Source organism: Balaenoptera musculus, chromosome 18, assembly GCF_009873245.2.
Source record: "Balaenoptera musculus isolate JJ_BM4_2016_0621 chromosome 18, mBalMus1.pri.v3, whole genome shotgun sequence".
NCBI classification, from domain to species: Eukaryota; Metazoa; Chordata; class Mammalia; order Artiodactyla; family Balaenopteridae; genus Balaenoptera; species Balaenoptera musculus.
In genome coordinates, this window is record NC_045802.1 from 53489930 (window position 1) to 53516113 (window position 26184).

Here is a 26184-nt window from a genome sequence, read left to right on the forward strand (position 1 = left end):
TTATAAAGTGAGAAGACAGGGAGGGGACCTCTCAGTGACACAAATCAACAAAATGCTGGTTATTTCCATCGGATATGCTGTTTTCCACTCCTCTCCACTTCTGTGAACCTGTACTGTCTCCCTGTTAGCATATAGAATATAATCTCATCATAACATGTATAGTGTATAATCTCATCCAGCTCAAGGGCATGTGACCCAGAACAGGCCAATTAATGCCTTTTCCATGTTCTTTTCCATTGGAGCTAGACAGCAAGGTCCCTTGTCACCTTGTCAGGACCAGTTAGGATTCAGACCCAGAACTTTCAGTGTGTGATCTCTGCCTCACAGAGAGAGCTGTCTGCAGAAGGAGAGAATGGAACCTATGCTCAAAATGAAGCAGAGATGAGAATGCTGGGAAGGAATGTCATGACAAACTTTGAGTTTCTGGATCCAAGTGATGTTGAGACCAGCCCCACCTCTTGCTTTTGTTTTGTTTGGTTACACCAGCCAAAGAATTTCCCTTTTTCAATGAAGACAGTTTGAGTTGACTTTCTTTTGCTGCAAACTAAAAGGTCTTGACCAATCACGGGAGCTAACGTTCAGTATAATATTTATTACCGTAGAATGAAAGAAAGAATATCACCTCCTAATAGGACAAGGTCTAGCAGAATGTATGATGATGATGATGGTGATAAGAAAAAGAATAAGAAAGAGCAGGAAAAAGAGGAGGAAAAGGAGGAAGAAAACATTAATAAAAATCTAGCTGACATCTATTGATTTTCTAATTTTTATTAGGCTTTGTACTAAATATGTTACTTGTATTAGCTCATTTAATCTTACAATAACCCTATGAGATGTGTGCTATTTTTATCTCAAGTTTATAGATGATAACATTGACAAAGATGTTAAGTAGTCTTCTCAAAGCCACATGACTAAGAGAGTCAGAGAGACAGAGGCAGAGTCAATATCCACTTTAGTAGGCTCTCAAGTGACATTTGGTGATGGAAAGAAAGAATGAAAGCTACGTGAACATAAATAATTATACTGCAATGTGATAGAGGTTTAATCTTTAAAACATTACTATAAAGAAGATACTATTATTAACCTCATTTCATCCACGTGGAAATTGAGGTTTAGACAGTGTAGTGGGTCTTCCTAGGCCATCGCTTAGCTAGAAAGTGGTGGAGCTGGGACTATACCCAAGCTGACTTTAAAGTACCCTTGGATATTTTTGTATAAGGTGAGATCCTAAGTAGGAGACCACCTTTATTTTATTTTATTTTTTTACGTCTTTATTGGAGCATAACTGTTTTACAGTGTTGAGTTAGTTTCTGCTGTACAACAAAGTGAATCAGCTGTATGTATACATATATCCCCATAGCCCCTCCCTCTTGCATCTCCCTCCCACCCTCCCTATCCCACCCCTCTAGATGGACACAAAGCACCGAGCTGATCTCCCTGTGCTATGCAGCTGCTTCCCACTAGCTATCTATTTGACATTTGGTAGTGTATATATGTCAATGCCACTCTCTCACCTCGTCCCAGCTTACCCTTCCCACATCCTCCATGTCAAGTCCATTCTCTATGCCTGCATCTTTATTCCTGTCCTGCCACTAAGTTCATCAGAACCATTTTTTTTTAGATTCCATATATGTGTTAGCATACGGTATTTGTTTTTCTCTTTCTGACTTACTTCACTCTGGATGACAGACTCTAGGTCCATCCACCTCACTACAAATAACTCAATTTCATTTCTTTTTATGGCTGAGTAATATTCCATTGTATATATGGGCCACATCCACCTTTAAATGAGACTTTAAAACATTTTGGTGCTTTATCCATTTTTGGATCTTTCTTCCTACAATTTTCCTGTAACTATTTCTTTAAGTTTTGTGTTGTTAACATACTTATATATTACATCCTTTTCAGATGTATTATTTCTATCTTTTTGCAGGATCTTCATTAAAATCAGAGCATTCAAACACAATAATAGACAGTCCTTCTCATTTTAAACCAAATCTCATACACATTTCCACAAAAACCTTTTGAAAATTATTGTTGTTGGTCACCTTTACCAATACAATGAGGGCATAAGGCATTTTGACCAGTGTGATGATTAGAAAGCGCTACTTGAAACAAATATAATTATACATTCCAGAAGGTGCTCTTCCCCAAAAGTCCATGTGCATCTTTCAATTTCAAGTAAATAAATCTATGTAGCAAAGAAGGCAATCTAAAAATGAAGTCCATCCCCCATCTGATTTGCTAGCTGCTACTTCTTTCACTGAGTCATACATTTTCTTACTACATTTCTGTGGATAAATGGTCAAGAACATATCTCTGTGGATGGCATATTTTAGCTATCCATTTTTCAGTTCTTCCTTAGCTTAGGTACTGTTCTATGCTAACTTCACATCAGTTCATTAAGTTCTTTGGTGAATTCTAACACTGCAGTACTCTTTGAATACAAAAAGTGGTTGTCTTTAGCCAATATTTCATTTCTAATACAATATGTAAACAATCTTCATTTTTGGCTTTTGAACAGTGCTGTTACAAATTGCAGCTTGTATTTCTGATTCTTTTCCCCAAATAAATCTTTGAAAATAAATCAGTGTGCTATTTCCCAAACTTACATCATACAACCCTGACATTTGAAAAGTTTCAACAATGTGTCTTGGAAATATTTCCATGTCTTTTTAGTCAAAGTTTCATAACTTAATCCCTATATGGGCAATTTCTGACTTCTTTGCATCTTTTCCTGATTATAACTCTACCAAAAAAGCTTTTAAGGGTCTTTGGCCTGTTTTTTTTTATATCAAATAAGAGAAAGAAGCAAACATGCTCTCACACGTAAAAATGTAAATACACTCTAGAATACTTTGATCGTGTCTGCCTAAGGATCTTTCTTCTTCTCTTCAGGGTGTTCTGGGAAGTTGTTGGATATCCGATAACACCAGATAGAGCTTTATCTTCCTCTTTTTCATGACTGCATTTCCCTCCTTTCCCTATTAAGCATTAAATCCTCTACTTTCAGGAATTTCTAATTCTCCCTCTTTTCAAATCTATAATTGCTATAATTTGGGAACGCTGGTTTTTGCTCTCTTTTGACTCCGTTCCATGTTTTGCTCCTCTTACCTTTCTTCATCCAGATCTTTAGTGCCAACGCTTTTTCCTGATTTGCCTACTTATGCCCACTCTTCTGTCATTACTGTAGGGGCTTTCTCGTTCATTCCTTCCTTGGTATTTTTCTATAGAATCATCATAGCATAGATTTGAAATACAAAGTAATTATTATTCTCATATTAGGCATTATTTGTAAAGAAACCGAAGGATAGTTACCTGAGTATGTCACCGAAAATGAATGACAGACCCAGGTTCAGAGGTTAGAGTTCAGACCCAGGTTCAGAGGTTAGAGTTCAGACCCAGGTTCAGAGGTTAGAGTTCAGGCTCAACTCTTAGTCCAAGGCTATCCCATCTAGACTGCTGTTTCTCATTTTAGGAGAGTGTGAACATGACATTTTGAGCCCCAATTTTAATTTATTTTACCTTTATATAAATTCACAACGGTAACCTCCAACCTCATATTTAGTAAGATGTTAAATTTTTTTTTTCAGGGCTTCCCATTTTAAGTAGCGTTTCCCACAGGATGCTTATCTGAAGGCCAAAAAAAAAAAAAAAGTGATGTGCACTGGATCAGACCTGCTTGACTCAGCAAATTTCTGCAAATTAGACAGATGATGTGCATAACCTCAAAGTATCTTTTTTAAGAAGTAGCATACCACAACCGATTATTAGTCCTCAGAAGAACAATCATCCTAGGCATCAAATTGCTTCCAATTTGATGCATTTTATCCTTTCACTGATCAGACTGTTCTCTTTTTTTTTTCTGGAAAAAAATAAATTCTGGAAAGATTTCTTCTGATGCTGAAGAAATCTTGAAGGCTTATCATTGGACTTTGATGGAATTAGAAGCCCCTGATTTGTTCAGAAAACCTCAGACAAGTTTAAAAATAGTACATATTTAGTTAGTAAAACTAACCGAGGAAAAGAGCATATGGTTATATTAGTTAGTGGGTTCTATGAATAGCATTCACGTATAACTCTTTTTCACTTAACAAGGAGTTGTAATTTCTGTACCTGCAGACACATGCTGAACCAGGCTTATTTTGAGCAGTATGTTTCCCCTTTTGTAGAATATAGTGTCACATGAAACCATGGGGGAAAAAAACAGAATCGATTTATAATTTCAATCAGCTAATTCTTTAACATATTCCTGATGTTTGATTTCCAAAAAGTTGTTAAGCTGTCTGGACAGAATACAATTATTGATCACCTATATTTTGGGGGTTGACTTTCTTGTTTTAACCAAAAAAAATGTGATTCTCCCTTTTCCCTTGAGCCATTGCAAGAAAGGTACCATTGCAAGTGTAAAGGAGGACCTTTTTCAAATTAATTTTTGCTCTTTATTTGACTATGCTCAAATTGACATGTAATTTGCGTGAGGCTGTGAAATCGTGGACATTGGAAAAAACTTTCCTGCGTTACTGAAAGAAATCCAGGTTGCTGGCTTTTCCCTGTCACATAGCCCTTTCAGCACCATTAACCCCTTTTTCCTTTTCTGAGGTGTTTCAGTTCCAGCGTACCTCATTTGGTTCAAGTACAAAAATTAAATGGGCTTTTTAGCTAGTCTAGCTAAACGTTCCAGCTAATCACTCAGCAACTAATTCTTCTATGATCTTGGCAAAAATTTCAAGTAAGAGAATCATACATTCTAGGTCATTCTTGTGGTCCCATGTTTCTAGCATAGATGAATAGCAGCGGACTTTTTCCAAAGGACAGATCTGGGTTTAAATCCCATTTCCAGTACTTACAAATTAGGTAGCTTTAGGCAAGTGTGGTGGTTAATTTTATGTCAACTTAACTGGGTCATGGGGCACCCATATATTTGGTTAAATACTATTCTGGATGTTTCTGGGAGAGTGTTTTTGGATGAGTTTAACATTCAATTTAATAGACTGAGTAAAGCAGATTGCCTTCTCTAGTGTGGGTGGGCCTCATCCAATCAGTTGAAGGCATGAATAGAACAAAAAGGCTGACCTTCCCCTGAATAAGAAGGAATTTCTCCTGCCTGATTACCTTGGAGCTGAGACTTTTTTTTTTTTTTCTGCTTTCAGACTTGAATAGAAACATTGGCTCTTCCTGGATCTCCAGCCTGCCAGCCTTTGAACTAGAACTATACTGTTGGCTCTCTTGGGTCTCCAGCTGACTGACTACAGATCTTGGGACTCGTCAGCCTGCATAATCATGTGAGCTAATTCCTTATAATAAATCTCCTTCCATATATAATTTATATAGGATATATATATCCTATTGGCTCTGTGTCTCTGGAGAACTCTGACTAATATAGCAGGTTACTCATTCTTTTGCAATGAGTGATTTCATCACATGTGAAATAGGGATAATAACACCCATTTTACAAGGTTGTTGTAAGGTTTCTGAGATCAGGAGGGCAAAGCATGTTGCACAAAATAGGTGTTTATAAAACAGTAACTGTTGTTATTATAATGATTATTTTTCAGAGCACAGATTCTTTCTAATCTTAAAAAATACAGTTATAGTTAGTCCAATTTTTTTCTTCTTTCTAACTTTTTCTTCCACCTGCAGTTAACTTTCTTTTGATTTCTGACTCAGTGCTGTTTATGTTCTGATGCCATCTCTTTCAAAATTCCTGGTTGAATTTTTTTCTTATAAAATTCTTTAACTCAGCATAGAAGCCCATGATCCATTGGTAATACTCTTTTTTTTAAAAAAATTAATTAATTATTTTTGTCTGCATTGGGTCTTTGTTGCTGTGCACGGGCTTTCTCTAGTTGCGGCAAGCAGGGGCTACTTTAGTTGCAGTGAGCGGGCTTCTCATTGCGGTGGCTTCTCTTGTTGTGGAGCATGGGCTCTAGGCGTGCAGACTTCAGTAGCTGTGGCACGGGGGCTCAGTAGTTGTGGGTCGCGGGCTCTGGAGCGCAGGCTCAGTGGTTGTGGCTCATGGGCTTAGTTGCTCTGCAGCATGTAGCATCTTCCCGGACCAGGGCTTGAACCGGTGTCCCCTGCATTGGCAGGCGGATTCTTAACCACTGTGCCACCAGGGAGGCCTCCATTGGTAATACTTTTGATTCTCATTTTCTGGCTCCCCAGTCTCCAACTGCTTTTGACCCTATCACTCAAGATTGAGGCATCTGGCTTTACCTCTGGGTGACACACATTCCTTAGGCCTGGACAGCAAAAGAAGATGTCGTGAGAATGTGGGCCTTTCACGCTTAAAGTCAGGGTCTAGGAGTGTAGTTGGAAGAGGTATTGGGATGGGGGACTTGGGGTCAGATGAATCATGTCAAACACTCAATGTAGTGTTTCCTCTACAAATCCTTCTGAGGTGTGCTCTTTTTCTCCCTGATTTTTCCTTTTTTCCCAGTCCCTGACCACTACTCCCTTAACCCTCCAGATACACATACACTATTTTCTATTCTACCACCTTTCTCTGACTTGCCTTGCTCTGTGTGTATGTGCAGCAATATTGCCCTTACGAGTGGTGTTTGGGTAAGTACCCCTCTTCTTTCATTTCCTTGACTCTAAGGTGGTGCGAGTAACACTTACTCCTGGGATTTGGGGGAAAATTAAATCACACAATGTACACAAACTGTCTTGTATCCTGCCTAGGACACAGTAAGTATACCATAAATTGTAATCAATGCTGTTATGTGACTCAGTTAGAATAGGTTATGAGTTCCAGTGTGAGGATACAGAGGGGGAGATTAGGCCAGAAAGATGGAGGGCAATGCAACCTTATCAAATTAATGTGGGCAAAAAACTATAGTTGAAGTTACTTTTGTATGTTAAAAATGTGTATTGTCTAAGTATATACATATTAGTGGCATATATTATATATTTTAATATATATCAATCTATAGCTATATTAGTATGTATTATTAGTAATATATTAGTAGTAGTATATATATTAGTAGTATATATAGATAAATAGTATATATTTTTATATATACTTTAAGTATATTATATATATTAAATATTATATATTCACTATACTTTAAGTATATTCTATAAGACCAAACCAAGGTCAAAGATTAAACTGTCTGGCCAAATAGAGGCAGCAGGAGAGAAGAAGTACTGGAGATGGTTCGTAGGGACCCAGAAAGTCTAGAAGGAAGCAGAGAGGATTGTAGTCCAGGAATGACAGGAGTATATAACACGGGAAAAGTCCTAAAAGATGACAGGCTGGCAAGCTTGCAAAAAGACTAGATTTTAGATGTTCTCACCACACAAAATCTTTTATGTGACATGACAGAGGTGTTAGCTAATGCCATGGTGGTAATCACTGCAAAATATAAATGTATCAACTCAACACACTGTACACCTTAAACATACCAATGTTATATGTCAATTATATCTCAATTAAAAAAAGAAATTGCTACAGCCAGAGCGGGAAGGACCACGGATGCTCAGGCATCGACTACTTGCCCTCTCCCGTGGTGGCAGCACCCACTTAACGAGGATGGATATGGCTGAATGTTATGTGTGGGGACCAACCAGCTTTTTCTGGATCACACAGCCAGCCAGAGAATTAGAATTTGATCCCAGCACTTCCGAACACCAGCTGCTCTGCAGAGCGAGCTTTTCACCACATTCCACATTCCTCTAACACATGTTTTCTGAGAAATCTTCAGGAAAGAGCAGATACTTGAGCTAGCTTTTGAAAGGCATTCTCAACAAAGGGCCCTGAATGGGAGAGCACGGCAAGTTTAGAGAAGTTAGAGCAGAGAGTGTTTGAGTATAGGCACAAAGCAGACGTGAAAATGGAGCAGGAGCTTTAAAAAAAAAGTACAATTTGAGGTCCCTGAGCTAAGTGGAAATGTTACTCGGGAGTCCTGGAGTTATTGAGGAGATCATTAGAAGATGTGAAGCAGGAGTGACATGATGAGATTTGTGTTTGAACATGTAATGAATGAACTGGAAGGGAATTCAGCTGGAAACTAGATCAATTAAGAAATATTTTAATAAATGATAAGAAATGTCAAGAAGTTCAATGTAGGAAATGTTCGTGATGTTGGAGAGCAGGGGATAACTCTGATAGATACTAAGCACGGTCAGTGTAGGTAAGTGAGGGAGAGGGAGGAGTCGATAAATGAGATACTTAATACAGGAGGAGTGACTTCTGCTACCAGGAGATTCTCCAGTTGGCTTGAGGGCCCTGCTTTATCAGGAGAGTTTTGGCAGGTAATGTGCACCTTGCCAGAACTTAGGCTACTACAAAGATTTCTAGGAGGAATCCATTCATGGCATTCCTACCTTGTGAAGTACAGGGATACACTCAGATCTTATTTAATAGTGAGAGTAGGTTACCTTTGAATTGCACCTTCTCTGAATCACTGTCACATACAGAGTGTTGTTGAGCCCTAAAGCATATTTGGTTCAAATTTATAGTTATACAACAGGTATTTTTTTCTGATACTGAATATGAGGACTTGAAAATATGATGTTAAATAAACAGACCATTCCAGCATATTGTGGCATGTCTATAAGTACCTGTTCAGTTTATGGATTCTGTATATACTCCTTAAAAAAACAGCTCCATCTGCCATGATTCACCCAGGACAGCTAGTTATTTTTGTAGGTGTTGAAATAGATATATATTTAGCTTTGTCTTTGTATGTGTCTATGATTAAATGTTATTGAGTATTAACAAATAAAACCCTTTATGACTTTTTTCCTAAAATCTAATGCAGCATGATATAGAACTTAATACCCCTAATTGCAAACTAACAAGAGCTGCTTTTACAATTACTTCAATGTTTGTATGGTTATGACTCATGAACAAATTACTTTCATGGCTGGGTTGTGTTTATACAAGGCAGGGTGTGAATTTTAAAAATGGATCAACAAGATGGGACAGATTTAGGTGTGGACATATTTATGTAACATGTTTAAATATGGGCATAGAGAAGCAGAAAAACAAATACCTCTTTTGGCATGTTCAGTAGTTAAAGAAGATTTTGTGCACTATTGTATTAATAAACATTTATGGAGATTGAATGAAAATTGGCATCAGGTAGGGTTCTGGCAAAAAGCCCTTTAGTAGAGTCAGTTGAAAGCTAGTGACACGTTAAATCCTTAAGAAAATATGGAATAATGCCACTTGCAAATCCTTCACTTACAACAGATGGAATGCAAGCTCATTCCAAATGGCAGACTACTCAACAGTGGCAAATGAAATTAAACCAATAATGGTAGTATGAATCTGTAAAAAAAGGAAGTAGACATACAACCCAAGAAATTCAAATGGAATATTACTACTGTGTTTCACATCTAGTAATACACCTCACTCACAGGTAATGTTCTAATCTACTTGCGTGATTGTTAGTCATACTGTTTGTCCTGTTCTATGCTGATAGGCCCTTTTGCAAATACAGCCCAGGTATTGTTACGCATTTAACCCAAGTCTGAGTCTGTATCCCTCAGATTTTAAGAACAGACACTATGCCCAATGCAGTCCTTATATACAGTAGTCTCTCTGAAGGGCTGACAAGGTCTGAAATAACTCTCCCCAGAACAAGGGTTAAAAACCTGAATCTTCTCTATGGTTCTGAAAACATTCCATGTTTTTCCTAACCAACTCTGCCCACGGGTAACGCCAGCCTGCTTATAGGCAATCTCTGAGCAAGTTCAGAATTGTGCAGTAAATAGTACACTATGCATTACCATTTATACTACAGCTAAATTGGTCTTATTAAGAGATTAACTACAGGACAAAAGAAAACTCCTAGAGGCTTAAGAATTCTCTTTAAAAATGTATCCTTAAGGAGGAGCCTAGAAAAAAGAATTATCATCCAGCTAACAAGATATTTAGGAGGCAGTGTTGGGGGTAGACACTGTATAACAAAGGGGCTCAGACATACTACATAGATGTGCATCCTAGTAAGTGTTCCATGTATACATATAATTATTTACATGGGCTAAATCAAATAGACGCCTGCATCGTATTCCACTTTTACTTTCTTTCTTGAGATTTTCTGTTACTAATAATTAGGAGACTACATCACATTGTTTGTCACAGGCTCAAATCTTGATTCAGAATTTCTGGGATTTCAACTCTAGGTAGATAATCAGCAGCATCTTTGGGGAACTTTTATAGAGAACAGCTTCTTCTTCCCCGGAAATACTTGGCAAAAGTTGTGATTTAATATTCTTGCCCTGAGCTTAGTGGCGTTCTCTGATCTTCCCATCATTCTTGCTCATTTCCCAGAGACAATGATGCTTCCCTACTTCCTTTGGCTACCTTCTCTCTAGAGGGTAGCTAATATCCATGCTCTTAGGTACAGAATCACAAGCTTTTTTCAAGGGCTAATTTATTGCAGTAAAGTTTCTCGGAATCCTTGGAGACTGTCTAGAAGGTATACATTTTCCTGATGACTGCAGAATACTATCCAAATGATCTCTTAAAATATCTTCACAGGCACTGCACTGCAAAGCTATTCAGACTGGAAGTGTCAAAACTCTGGTACCCATACGTAGTAAGAATCCTGATGGATTTTTCATATGTCCCTGCCATAAATCTGTGAGGGGTTATGGACTTTATCTTCTTTCTCTCTTATGTCCACATATCCAGTCCTGTTCATTCCACCTATTTAGCAATCTCTTGAATCTTCTGTTTATCCCAAGCACCTTTACCATAGCTGAGCCACCTGCTGTAAAAATCTCCTCTTTTATTTCCCCACATGTACCCCTAATCCCTTCTGACCATTCTTCATACAATAGCCGAGGTAACTTTATAATAGTACAGACCTTATTATATTCTTTTCTTAGTTTAAACCCTCCCAATGACTCCTGATTGTTCTTAAAATAAATCCGAATCCTTAATGTGGTGTCTAAGGCCCTATGTGGTCTGAGACCTGTCTACCGCAAAGGCCTCATCTTTTGTAAGGCTCTCTCTTGAGCTGTGATCTCTGGCCATCTTCCGAGATTTCCCTCCTGTCTGCCTCAGGACCTTTACACATGCTCTTCCCTCTTTTGGAAATACTTTTCTGCACCCTCCATCCACTCCTTTATTCAGCTAACTCCTACTAGTTCTTCACTTTTTAACTTAAATATCCTTTCTTCAGGGAATCCTTCATTGACTCCGGTTCACGCCTTCTGAATAGGTAAGGTCACTAATTATACACTCTCAGCACAATGAACTTCATTAACCAATTGTCACTGACATTAATTGTTTTATGCTTATTTTCTGCTTTAGACTTTAAGCTCCAAATGAGCATAGACTATATCTTGTTCTTGTTTATAACATTTACACCACTGTTTTCCCTATGCCTAGCTTGGAGCATTGCAACCAGTAGGTGCTCAATATATATTTATCTGTCACTTGCTAAGTGTCTCTGGAAGTGCATGCATAGCCTTTGGTTCAATAAGGTAAACTTGAACAACAACTCTAATAGTTTCTGATTATACTATTAAGACTTTGGAGCATATAAAACATCCAATTTTTCTCTTATTTTTTGGTTTGGACAAAACTGCTCATGTTAATAGCTTGTCCCTGGGAAATTATGTCTTTTTCTTTTAATCTCATGTGATGCCTGTACAATATGTAGATGAATGTTTGGTGAATTCTTAGTAAATGCTTAAGAAGGCTTTCCACTGCCCTAATTCTTTGTCTTCTTTAGCATCTCTAGTGATTTAGCTGTTTCGTTTGGTTGTTCTCTTGGTTTAATATTAACCTCTGAATTCTAGGAACCTGGTACAAGTGTCCTAAAGATCTGGACTGGAGGATACTTTAAATGACACATCACCATGTTCTACTCACAACTATTCCCCTTTCCCTCTGGACCATTTATCCTCTTCTATAGGGTGATTTACTTCTCAAGCTGCTACATTGTCTAGAAGGGTATTGGTGACCATGCTCATCAAGTCAAAAGCTGCCTTTCAGACCCAAAGTATCTAGTCATTCTTCCTGCCACAGAGCTCACTAGGTCCCATGCAATTAAAATTCAGAATTGAATTGTCTTTAATGAGTATAATATTGATGTTATCCAAATTAACTATGAGTGATAAAAATAGACACAGATAGAAAACCATGTTTGTAGTTTTTTCTTATCTAGGGTGAAAGTATTACCTACTTACTAAATGGCAATGTTTTTATAACCTCTCTTTGGGTTTGGAATATATGTAATTTTTAAAACCATGTCATATAGTCTGAAAGGGCATCTGTTTATGATGGAAGAAAAAACCACAGGAATCACATCTTCTCTTACACCTGATTTAAGTAATATTTACTACCTGTATGTGATTATATAGATAGCAAGATACTCACGTTTGGACCCACATAACAGACTGGATTTTTATAAACAGTTACTGCTAACTGAATTGCTCCTGTGTTTCCTTCTGGACTGTATGATACAGCAGAAATTCAGGAATATGTTTTGCTTCTCTTTTCTTCTTATCATATTTCAGAGGTTTCAAATTAACAAAGGTGAATAATGAGAATAATTTCTTTATGTATTAGCATGTATGTCCTAATTTAGAATGATATAAACACATCTTATGACTTTTTTATTCTAGATTTCATTTAATTTTTAGCCTCTAAACCTATGAATGTTGAAAACTGTGCTTGGGCATAGATTTTGTGCCTCTTCTTGAAAAAAGGTGATCTTTGGGCAAAGTCCGATAATGACTTATTTCTCTGGCTTACACCTAAAACATTTTCCTTCAGTTATTTATTTTTAATTTAATTCTTCAAGTCATACATAAATATGTTCTCATTGCACAAGATGTAAACAATACAGATAAAGTAAAAGTCCCTCTTGGTAACCCCATGTCAATCTCCTAATCCCATTCCCTTTCCCAACAGTGACCATGAGTAAATGTTCGATATGTGTGTTTGTTAAACTTTAAAATTCATTTCATACATATATATGTATGCTAATACATAGGTTAAATTTATCATAAAAATATATCATGACCTAAATCAAATTACTCTTTTGCTTAAAACTCTCCAGTGGCTTCTTATTTTACTTCATACCTTATTTTACCATGTACCTCACCCTGGCCTCCACGGCCCTTCACGATCTGATCCTTGCTTGCTTCTCTAACTCATTTCCTACACTATCCCATTTCTTTACCAAGGTCCAAAAACATTGGATCATTCCATCTCTTTAATACATTCTGTCTTGTTAATACCCTGCATGTTCCTCCCTTACATTATGTTCCTGAGCACTTTTCTTTACCTGGAAGAGTCCACACCCAACATTTACATGGCTAGTACTGCCTCATCATTCAAATCTCGGCTCAAATACCGTTTCCTAAGAGAAGTCTTTTCTCAGAGGCTCTTCTGGTCATTTTGTCTCCTGCTAGGTACTCTTGAGCTAACTATTCCATTTAAGTATTCACAGCACTTACTACTACTACTCAGAATTTTATAATGGAGACAAACAAAACAAACCGTGATTGTTATGTGCTTTCTGTACTAGAATATAAGCTTCATGAGGGCAGGGTCTTTGGCTTGTTCATCTATTTATATCTCCTGCACCTACAATGGCACTTGACACATAATAACTGATTGTTGAGCAATGAGGACTAGAAAGCAAAGAAAGTCCTGTCACGTCATGATTCGTACCATGATGGAGGTGCAAGTTCTATTTATAGTTGTGGGTAACAAATAAGTTACTTAACTTCTTTTGAGTATTCTCATGTTTACAATACTTATGATGATAATAGAATCTGCTTCGTCAAGTTGTTGTCAGACTATTAACTGGGATAATGCGAGCAAAGTGACCGGTCTTGTATCTGGCATATAGTATGTGCTCAGTGGTCGTTAAAAGGGGAGTGACAGGGGACATATGTATATGTATAACTGATTCACTTTGTTATAAAGCAGAAACTAACACACCACTGTAAAGCAATTATACTCCAATAAAGATGTGAGAAAAAAAAAAGAATAAAATGAGGTATTTAATTCTTTTTTTTTTTTTTTTAAAAAGGGGAGTGATGTTAGCATCATGGCCGAAAAATATGTCCCTCTTTTGTGCCCCACCCCCAACCCCAGCAACAATTTGGCATCTATCCATGGAAAAAAAAAGTGCCTTGGTGGGAGCTGTGAATTTCAGCACCAAACACAAAGCGACCCGGCAGGAGTCTCAGCCACGCATGTGTCAGATGATAGGCATATAGACCTCAGTCCCAGCTGTGGACACTGCAGTGGCCTGTGAACTGGCTCCAGCCCTTCTTGGCTGTGGTCTTGAAGCCCCTGGAAAACACTGTCTTAGCCAATCACTCACGGATGAGAAAGCCTTCGTGGAAGTCCAGCTTTAAAGCAGAGAATTTCCAGCACAATACTGGAGCAAAATATAGGAGTTTAGGTGAAGTGGAGAGGGTAAGGGGAACAGTTTGGCTTTATCTATGTCATTTCTGCCTCGAGGTGGCATGGCTTAGGGCAAAGAGAAATCGTTTTGGCCCTAATAAATAAAGTCAGGAATGAAAGAGAACTTATTACAATTGATAATCACAGAAATACAAAGCATTGTAAGAGGATACTAGGAGCAATTATACACAAACAGATGGGATAACCTAGAAGAAATGGATAATTTCCTAGAAATATACGACCACCAAGACTGAATCATAATGAAATAGAAAATCTGAACAGATTAATTACTAGTAAGAAAGTTGAATCAGTAATCTAAAATATCCCAACAAATAAAAGCTTCAGGACCAGATGCCTTTCCTGGTAAATTCGAAGAAATATTTAAAGAAAAATTAATGCCAATAACTTCTCAGACTTCCAAAAATTGAAGAGGAGGGAACACTTCCAAACTCATTTTATGAGGCCAGCATTACTCCAAGACAAAGCCAGATAAGGACACTATGAGGAAAGAAAACTACAGACCAATATCTCTGATGAATATAGATAGAAAAATTCTCAATAAAATATTAGCAAACAGAATTCAACAGTACATTAAAAGCATCATACACTATGATCAAGTGGGATTTATCCCTGGAACATAAGGATGTTTCAACATATGCAAATCAATAAATGTGATTCACCACATTAATAGAATGAAAGATAAAAATCATATGATCATCTCAATATATGCAGAAAAAGCATCTGACAAAACACAACATCTTTCTATGACAAAAGCTGAACAAACTGGGTATAGAAGGAATGTACCTCAACATAATAAAGACCATTACAGTAAGCCCACAGCTAACATCTCACTCAACAGTGAATGTTTGAAATCTTTTCCTCTAAGATCAGGAAAAGATAAGGGTGCCCACTCCCACCACTACTATTCAACATGTTACTAGAAATCCTAGCTAGGCAGGAAAAGGAAATAAAAGCCATCCAAATTTGAAAGGAAGAAGTATAACTGTCTTTGCAGATATGATCATACTTATAGAAAATCCTAAAAACTCCACCAAAAAACTGTTAGAACTCATCAACAAACTCAGTAAGGATTCAGGATACAAAATCAACATGCAGAATCAGTTGCATTTCTATGCACTAACAACAAAATCTCTGATAAAGAAATAAAGAAAACAATCCCATTCAAATATAGTATCAAAAACAATAAAATACTTAGAAATAAATTTAACTAAGGAAGTGAAAGACCTCTACACTGAAAACTATAAGATTTTGATGAAAGAAGTTGAAAAGACACAAACAAATGAAAAAATATCCTGTGTTCATGAATAGGAAGAATTAATACTATTAAAATGTTCATACTTCCCAAAGTGATCTATAAATTCAGTGCAATGCCCTTCAAAATTCCAATGGCATTTTTCACAGAAATAGAATAAACAATCTTAAATTTTGTATGGAACCATAAAAGACCCCACATAGCCAAAGGAATCCTGAGAAAGAAGAACAAAGCTGGAGACATCACACTTCCTGATTTCAAACTATACTATCAAGCTATATTCATCAAAGCAGTATGGTACTGGCATAAAAACAGACACGTAGATCAATGGAACAGAATTGAGAGCCCAGGTATAAACCTTCCCATATAAGGTTAACTAATATTGGGAAACAAGAATACTCAATGGAAACAAGAATACTCAATGGGGAAAGTCTAGTTTCTTCAATAAACAGTGTAGGAAAAAACGGATAATTATATGTAGAAGAATAAAAATGAACTCCTATCTTAACACCAATCACAAAAATAAACTCAAATGAATTAAAGAAGAGACCTGAAACCATAACACTCCTCGAAGAAAGCACAGAGAAAAAACTCCTTGACTTTGGTCTTAGGAACAACTTCCTGGATATAACACAAAAAGCACAAGTGACAAAAGCAAAAATAAATAAGTGGGACTACATCAAATTAAAAAGCTTCTGCACAGCAAAAGAAGCAATCAACAAAATGAAAAGGTAACCTACAAAATGGAAGAAAATAATGACAAATCATATATCTGATGAGTTAATATCCAAAATATACAAGGAACTAATACAATTCAATAGCAAACCACAAACAAATAGTCTTATTAAAAAATGGATAGAGGGACTAAACAGACATTTTTCCAAAGAAGACCTCCAAATGGCCAGAGCTACATGAAAAAATGCTCAAATTTACTAATTATCAGGGAAATGCAAATTAAAACCACAATGAGATATCACTTCACACCTGTTACAATGGCCATCATCAAAAATACAAGAGATAACAAGTGAGAGTGAGAGGTGAGAATGTGGAAAAACAAGAGCCCTTGTTCACTTTTGGTGGGAATATAAATTGGTACAGCCATTATGGAAAACAGTATGGAGGTTTTTCAAAAAATTAAAAATAGAATTACCATATGATTCACCAATCTTACTTCTGGGTATATTTTCCAAGGAAAGATTATAAGAAACTGAAGAGATATCTGTACTCCAGGTTCACTGTAATATTATTCACAACAGCCAAGATATGGAAATAACCTACAACAGCCAAGATACGGAAATAACCTAAGTATCTGCCTGTAGATGAATGAATAAAGAAGAAGTGGTATATATACACAATGGAATATTATTCAACCATTTGTGACAACATGGATGGACCTTGAGGCCACTATGCTAAGTGAAATAAGTGAGACAGAGGAAGACAAATACTGCATGGTATCACTTATTTGTGGAATCTAAAAAAAACTAAACTCATAGAAACTGAGGGTAGAATAGTGATTGCCAGGGGCTGGCGGTGGAGGAAATGGGGAGATAGTGGTCAAAGGGTATAAACTTCCATTTATACGAAGAATACGTTCTGGAGATCTAATGTATTCCATGGTGAAAATAGTTAACAATAATGTATTATATACTTGAAAGTTGCTAAGAGAGTAGATCTTAAATGTTTTCACCACAGAAAAGCAGTGGTCATTATGTGAGGTAATGGAAGTATTAACTAACCCTACTGTGGTAGTCATTTCACAATACAGAAGTGTATGAAGTCAACACATTGTAGACCTTAAACAATGTTATATGTCAATTATATCTCTATAAACCTGGGAAGAAAATGACAGCTAAAATTTGGTGTCAACTCCTAAGTGATATTTGAGACCTCTATTTTTTTCTTTACTGTTCTAACTGGGTGTTTCTTCCTAGGGAGGAAAAAAAAAAGAGCTGGTTTTGTTGTGGTTGTTGTTTTCTTTTTTTTTTTTTTAATTTAAGAAATGTGATAGGGTAGGAAGGCAAAGATAAACTAATGATACATTGGAAACCCATCTCCCCTTGCCCGTGGATGGATCTACCTCCTCTCTTGAACTTTTTTAAAAAATTGATGAAAGAGTCTTTAAATTCTATAGTGCTTGCTCTATATCTCTTGCACTTTTTTGAAGCAATTCAAGTATGAATATAGGAGGAGGATCAGGAAAGAGAACACACTAAAATTCCCTCTTTTATTAACCACATGGTTAAATGTGTACTGTTAGTGGAATTCACTAGCTCTACACAGTTTAGTCTACCCTCAGTGGGCAATTAGCCATATTATAAGCAGCAAACCTGCGATGGAGACAAAAAGATAGTTTGTTAGTTCAGGACTAATGTTTGCCTGTTTCTAGTACACAGGATTTAAGTTTATCTGAAATTATAGACAAGCCTTTCCTACCAGCCAAATAATCCTCTGTTGTTTACAAACAATTGCAATTTGGAGTTCCACTTAATTTGCTCATGAAGACAAACAGGAAGGGGAAGAAGCGAAATTCTTAAGACTCGGCAATATAAACAGTTGACCAATGAAGGGACACAGACTATTCTAGCCAGGTTCTCCCCGGCCCTCTTACCCTTTCATTCTCTTATTTTCTTGGAATTAAACCAGAATGACACTGATCTGGTTAGCAGGAATTTCTCTTGTTTAAAGATTATTTCAAACAAGGATGGGGAACGATACAAAATGTTTTCCTTGGGTAAAGGCATAAACTGAAAATATGCAAGTCTCAGTTCCCATTTCAGCTGTCAGTAACAACCCTTGATGGAGAAGGCTTTAATCTGGGAAGTTATAAGGACAAGATTAGCTGGGAATGTTTGACCTTACAATTCAGAATAAGAAATCTACTATATAATGAACTACAGCATCTCCAGGTTCGAGAAACCATAAGCAACATGCAGTAGATTCTCCTGATAATTCTTATTTTTCTCTTAACTAAAGAGTCAGTGAAATCCTTAGCTTGACCTATCATCAGGGGATTTGCTGCTTGTATCTAAGTTTAGATTTCTCCTCTTGCTTTGTCTAAGCTCTGCTGATTCCCTTCTCTGGGTGCCTCGGCCTTTCAGTGGCACATTTCCTTTCCTTTCCTTTCATAAGCACCTTGCCATGGGTTCTTAGGTAGAGTCTGGAGTGGAGCCAGATGCAGAGGATCTGATCCCAGCCATGCTACTTCCTGTGTGGATTTTCATATAAGTCATGTAACCTCACAGTGCCTTGCTTTTCTCCTTCTAAATGAGACTTACCTGGCAATTTCATGGGGTTGATGTATAGTTTAGCTGTTATCTTTATTTCTAGTGGAAGATTTGGTTTAGTTTCATCTGCATTTGTTCAGATTTCACTTTCTTTAACAAGTTTTTTCAATGGCATTCTTTTTTTTTTTTGAGGATACAGATGTCTTTTATTAAATCAGACATTAAAGACATTTGCAAAAATGAAGAATAATATCACTCTTCTCACTATTTTTCTGTTTTAGAAAACAGAATTATTTTTCATAAAAATGTTATTTGTGTTAACATGCAATAGATTTATTATTCTTTTTATACAAAGAAATACATAAATATTTTCTAAATTTATCAGTTTTAATTTCTGATATGTAGTAGATAATAATAGATATAACTCACATATACCAAAGCTCCGCAGGGTCCTGAATACTTTTTAAGAGTGTAAAGTCCCTGAGATGAATAAGTTTGAGAACCACTGCTCTAAGACTAGTCAGGAGAATGAAAGAGAAGAGTCCTTGCCCTCATTCTAGTTGGAGTATGCAGGTGAACAAATGGACAAACATGACTTCAGATTGTACAAGGCTCTAAAACAAGTGAGGTGATGTGATACATCATTGGTAAAAGTGCTTTCAATACTAAGCTCAGGGAAGTCTTCTCTGAGAAAGTTATCATTTGGCCTGAGACTTAAAGAATGAGTAAAAGTGACCAACTAAAGAGCTAGAAGAAGAGCATTTCAGGTAGAAGGAGAAAGAATTACATTAATCTGAGACAAAAAAGGTGTGCATGTTTGAGAGCCAGAGATGAATGGGGCCAGTGGGACTGGAGTGGAGTGGTCGTCAGAGAAAGCAGTGCTAAAGGTCGGAGAACTGGGCAGAGGAGCAAGGACCTTTGTGGCCACCATTTGGATTAAAACAGAAGTCCAGTGGGAAGCCACTAAAGGATGAAATAAGGGACTGTGTAATCTGATGAAGATGTTAGAAGGTGACTGGCTGCTGTGTGTAGGATGGATTGCTGGGTAGTAAGAATTGAGGCAGGGAGACCAGTTAGACAGGCAAGACTCTGGCACAAGAAAAGGCAAGTGGCTAAGCCAAGTGGTGGCCATGGGGATTGAGAAAAAGTGATAGATGCCAGATATACTTTGGAAGTAACAATAGGATCTGCTGATGGAATGGATGTGGGGAATGAAAAAGAGGGAAGAATCAAAGTTGATTCCTAGGTCTTTGAGTGGAGCAACCAAGTGATGACAGAGTGCATTTGCTGAGATGACCCATCACTGTATAATCACCACACTGCCACACCTTCAGCCCCCTTGCACCTCTCCATCAAACTTGCCTGGCAAAATCTCAAACCTGGTCCAATATAAATCGCCACTGACTCTTCATCTGCCCCTGTGCAATGAAACATGATGGAGAAAAAAGCACACGCACAAGCTGACTGATCTCATTTTAGGACCTCAAACTTCAAGTGCACCTTTGTCCTGCCATGCAATCCTACTATAATTTCCTAGGTGATTCACCTTCCTGCTCTCCTAGGTAACTATTTTGTATCTTCTTCTCTCTCCTTTAACCTGCAGTACCTCTCCACTCTCCATTTCTCAGCTGACAATGACCTTGCTTTCTATTTCAATGAAAAATGAGCTTCCACACCTCTGGCTACATCTGCCAACCTACTTAAAATGGACCCTTCTGCCCTTCCTCCAACTGCAATGGATAAAATGTCTGATCTTCCACCTATGACCGCTATCTCCACTTGAACTCTGGATCCCCTCTTCCTTGCCTAATTGTGAACACTGCTCCAAAGGTAACATCTGTCTTTCCGGAGATATCAGCCAGCATCTGCAGCACTTTTGTTAAGCTTTCACTCCCTCCATTACACTGTAATTATCCTTGTCAAGGTCATCAATAACTTCCACATTGTTTTTTAAAAATTTTATTTATTTTAATTTAAAAAAGTTTTTAAATTTTAATACAATTTTTAAGGGTTATTTTTCATTTACAGTTATTACAAAATGTTGGCCATATTCCCCATGTTGTACAATACATCCTTGAGCCTATCTCATACCCAGTAGTTTGTATCTCCCACTCCCCCATCCCTATGTTGCCCCTCTCCCCCTCCCCAGTGAGTCTGCTTCTTTTTTGTTATATTCACTAGTTTGATTTCAACAGTATTCTTTTTTTATTAATTTTTATTGGAGTACAGTTGCTTTACAATGTGTTAGCTTCTACTGCACAGCAAAATGAATCAGCCATACATATACATATATCCCCTTCATGTAGGACACTTAAGTGCATTAAGTAGTGTTCCCTGTGCTATACAGTATGTTCCCATCAGTTGTCTATTTTATACATAGTATCAGTAGTGTATACGTGTGAATCCCAATCTCTCAATTCCTCCTACCCCACCCCTTTTCCCCTTGGTATCCGTATATTTGTTCTCTATGTCTGTGTCTCTATTTCTGCTTGGCAGTTAAGGTCATCTATACCATTTTTCTAGATTCCACATATATGCTTTAATATATGAAATTTGTTTTTCTCTTTCTGACTTACTTCACTCTGTATGACACTCTCTAGGTCCAAACACGTCTCTGCAGATGACCCAATTTCATTCCTTTTTATGGCTGAGTAATATTCCATTGTATATATGTACCACATCTTCTTTTTGCATTCTTCTGTTGATGGACATTTAGGTTGCTTCCATGTCCTGGCTATTGTAAATAGTGCTGCTATGAACATTGGGGTGCATGTGTCTTTTTGATTTATGGTTTTCTCTGGTTCAACAGTATTCTTTTTTAAATTTAATTAATTAATTAATTTTGGGCTGTGTTGGGTCTTCGTTGCTGTGCGGGGGCTTTCTCTAGGTGCGGTGAGCGGGGGCTACTCTTTGTTGTGGTGTGCAGCCCTCTCATTGTGGTGGCTTCTCTTGTTGTGGAGCACAGGCTCTAGGCGCGCGGGCTTCAGTAGTTGTGGCGCACGGGCTTAGTTGCTCCACAGCATATGGGGTCTTCCTGGACCAGGGCTCGAACCCATGTCCCCTGCATTGGCAGGCAGATTCTTAACCACTACACCACCAGGGAAGTTCTCAACAGTATTCTTGAAGAGACTGTTTTTAGCATTATATTCTGCCAACTGCCTGTACTAATTGTTCATTGCTCAAGAAACAGTTTGTATAATGGACATTATTGTTGTTGTTTTATTATTATTTTCTGTTCAACAACTCTTCCCTCTTAACTTTTAAATAGCATCTGGTTTCCTTTTGGGGAATTCTCTCACCACCTTTAGGTAGTTTGTCAGTCTTGAAGGTGCTTACTTCTCCCCCTCAAACCTAATTGGGCAGTCCTGGAATTCTGAGAATTTAAGTAGTGGGCAGAGTGACAAATGAACTAAAAATGGTTGAACCTTTTCACTCCAGCTGTAGCGCACCTGGATGAACTTCTCAAGTAACTCCTTCTAACTTAGACTCTCTAAAAGATATCTGATTGCTACCCGAGGTTTTCTGTTAGTCCTGAGAGCTCCCCCTACATCCATCTGATACATTATCTTTTTATATACTTAAGCTGGCCAGAGTAAATTTCTTTTACACAAAGCTGATGACTCTCCTCTCTGATACAGATTCCTTCTCTCTGTGTTAGTGCTGCAACCCTGCTTTTCACCCACATGTTCTGTGCCCACCCCAGTGTTTTGCTCTGTTGTATTCTGTGTACTCCGGCCAGCTGCTACTGTGTTCTTTCCCACTGCAGCCATTGCAAGCATATTTCATTCTACTGCATTTGGTAGAAAGAATCATTTCTTGATTAGTATCTGAGTTGAAAATGGTTTCTCAGTTGAGCAAAATTACCAGAGCTGTACTAGACTTGTTTTAATGGCCTGCTATTTCCTCAGCCCTTCCAAAGCAACCTGCTGAGGTCCTTGTTCACTAATGAATGGGCGTGTTACACTCATGTATCATGTGACCACACCATCTGGCTGATACTGGGCCATGGATGTGCATGTACCCCAAGGCAGCAAGTCCATGTTTCAGCAAGGCAGAAACTTACGACTTGCATACTCTGGCTCAAAAAAATGTGAAGAAAGCCAATCAGATCCATCTCTTAAGAATTTAGAATTAGGAAACAGACCTGCCTAAAGCAGTTAACCTTAGGGACATACATCAAAATGATGGATGAAGAGTTGCTAGTGTATACGGGGGCGCTGAAATACTCACTTGGAGACATGTACAAGCTGAAGCAGGAAAGGACCCCTGAAAGAGAGGCAGATGAATGAAGCGGTCTTGCAGAAAAAAGCAGAAATGCATGAAAATGTGATCTCTGAGGGGGAAACAGGTTTGGTTTCCGATGGCTTTCCTGGTCTAGTTCCTGTGAGGCTAGCTGTATAGTACTACCTCTCTCAAATTTATGACATCTTTATATATCCTTCAAATATTATATCCTGTCATGTTTTTCCTATGATTTGTGAAGCCACAGTTTCCTGATTAAAGCAGATATTATAACGCTTCCTATGTAACATCAATAATTCTCCTCTTTGGGAGTAGCAGGTCAGAATTATTTCTGTTAAACCACTTTATAGTCATTATGTATGAGCTACAATAACATGGGAATTTTCTTGTTATTTTTGTAGCTTTTTACTAAATTATTGGCTTTGTGTATGCCATCCCTCTTCCTAGATGGCCTTTTCATCTTACGGTCAAGCTAGTAGTGATCTGTACCCACTATACCACTAGGCATTGGTAGCTATAGTCAGTGTAGCCCACCAATTCTGTGTGACCCATTCAAGAGCACCATGGTTCAATTAGATATTTAAAGCCCTTCAACTTTTCCTTTTAGAGGAAAAGATAAATTTGAGTTTTTAATGGAATTGGGACAGTTGCTTCATTCAAATGCTAACTACCTCCCCCCTTTGGAAATGCTAATCCCTTTGAAAAACACTGTGGAAAATCTTTTAGGAGTTTCTTGGAATCATGCAGTTACAATAGCACAATGACCTTTACAAACTCTAGCTACTGAAGTAGTATTGTGCGGTGGCCAGCACCATGCGTCTGGCGTCATATTTGGTTTGACCTTAGTCTTTACAACTTATTAGTTGTTGCTTTGGTTAAGTGCCTTAATTTCTCTGATCTGCATATTTAAAATGGTGACAATGATAGTGCCTATGTGTAATTGCTAGGGTGTAGGGTAATCTACTATAATAACAAAACCTCCAACTACAGTGGATTTGTAAATATAGGAATTTATTTCCAACTCACACAATAGTCCAAAGGCAGGGGAACATTTAGAGCAGGAAAGTAGCCCTATAATTCTCATATATACCTACTCCTGTGGGTTCAAGGTGGCTACTATAATTTTCATTATCTCCAGTTAGCAGAAAGGTGAAAAGGATGAAAGGATCCTATGACAGCTGTTTTACAAGAATACCTGGGAATTGAACATACATTACTTCCTTACTTGTTGCTGAAAGGTCGCCCTTAGTTTTCAGGGATGTTGCAAAATATGTTCTTTGGGTGAGAAACCATGTGCCCAGCTTCAAGACTGGGGAAGATGAGAAGAATGGCTCATAAGGTCATTTAGTTTTCTGCCAAACCTACTCTATTTCCTGAGTGTTAACTCTATGCAAATAATTTAGTTATATAAACTTATTTAAACCTCACAAAGTCCACAAAGTTCATATAACTAAATTATTTGCATAGAGTTAACACTCAGAAAATAGAGTAACAAATTATGTAGATTCCCAGTTACACGTCGTTTCATTTCCAAAAGCATTTGAGTTATTTCTTTGGGAGGAAAACAGAAGTTTTCTCTAAAGAAATCATAAACACAATATAGCCCAGTATCTAATCCAGGATTACGTTTGTAAAAAATCCTGATAGGCAGGTAGCTTTCATACTTTATTTATTTTTTGAGTAGTGATGCTTTTTTTTTTTTTAAACATCTTTATTGGAGTATAATTGCTTTACAATGGTGTGTTAGTTTCTGCTGTATAACAAAGTGTCAGCTATACATATACATATATCCCCATATCTCCTCCCTCTTGCGTCTCCCTCCCACCCTCCCTATCCCACCCCTCTAAGTGGTCACAAAGCACCGAGCTGATCTCCCTGTGCTATGCGGCTGCTTCCCACTATCTATTTTACATTTGGTAGTATATATTAGTCCATACCACTCTATCACTTCGTCCCAGCTTAGTTGCAGTATTCAGAATTTATTTTTCTTTGATCTGGAGTTATTGGGAGTTTTTAATTTAAAAAAATTTATTTTGTGAGTGAAGCAATATTTTTTTAAAAATTAGACTTCTGTTGTAAAGTTCTGATTTTAATGAATTTAGTGACCTTAAGTTTTCTTCTTAGGCAACAGCGGTACAACGGTGGAGAAAGTTGTTAAAGTGCCTCCTCATTTTTGGCTGGATGTGATAAATCTTTTTGTTCATAGCACACACATACCTACTTACTTCACCTCCAAGTTAGTTTTTTGGGGACATTTTTTATCAACAGTAACATATCCTGATGATTTCAAGTCTGTAAGGAAATGGATAATATTCTCTTTAAAAAAAAATTACGTAGCTCATCTTAGGTCATTCTAATTACTGCAGCAGCTTCTTAAAATTCTTCTATGCCATAGGGCTTCCCTGGTGGCACAGTGGTTAAGAATCCACCTGCCATTGCAGGGTACACAGGTTCGAGCCCTGGTCTGGGAAGATCCCACATGCCGTGGAGCAACTAAGCCCGTGTACCACAACTACTGAGCCTGCGCTCTAGAGCCCGCGAGCCACAACTACAGAGCTCACGTGCTACAATTACTGAAGCCCGCGCGCCTAGAGCCCGTGCTCCGCAACAAGAGAAGCCACCACAATGAGAAGCCCGCGCACCACAACGAAGACCCCACGCAGCCAAAAATAAATAAATAAATAAAATTTAAAAAATAAAAATTTTTCTATGCCATAATTGTCTATATACATGTGAACCTTTTGTAACCATTCCTTTGTTTTTTATTCTCATTTGCTTCACAAGTACTTGGCATATTGTTTTCAAAGATAGCTACAATTTCTCCCATCCCACCAGCCCCATAGTGATATGACTTTATCACTCTTATTATTAAGAGATGAAGTCTCTTTCCCCTCCCCTTGGTCTGTGCTGGTCCTGAGATCTGCTGTGACCAACGGCGTGCAACAGATGTGACACTGTGTGACTTCTGGCTCTAAGTTTTAAGAGGTCTTGGGGTTTCCATTTTCACCCTTGGAAAGATGTTCAACCTAGACTACCAACTAATACAAGCAGACCAA

At 37.7% G+C, this 26184-nt stretch overlaps 1 long non-coding RNA gene across 1 annotated transcript in view; it reads left to right on the top strand.

Moving 5' to 3' along the window:
* Positions 1-25563, top strand: part of LOC118884196 — a 118687-nt gene extending 93124 nt beyond the window's left edge. The window contains exons 3-4 of the long non-coding RNA XR_005017226.1: positions 5154-5285; positions 25253-25563. This is a non-coding gene — a long non-coding RNA (uncharacterized LOC118884196). The remainder of the gene's footprint in view (positions 1-5153; positions 5286-25252) is intronic.
* Positions 25564-26184: the final 621 nt, after the last annotated feature.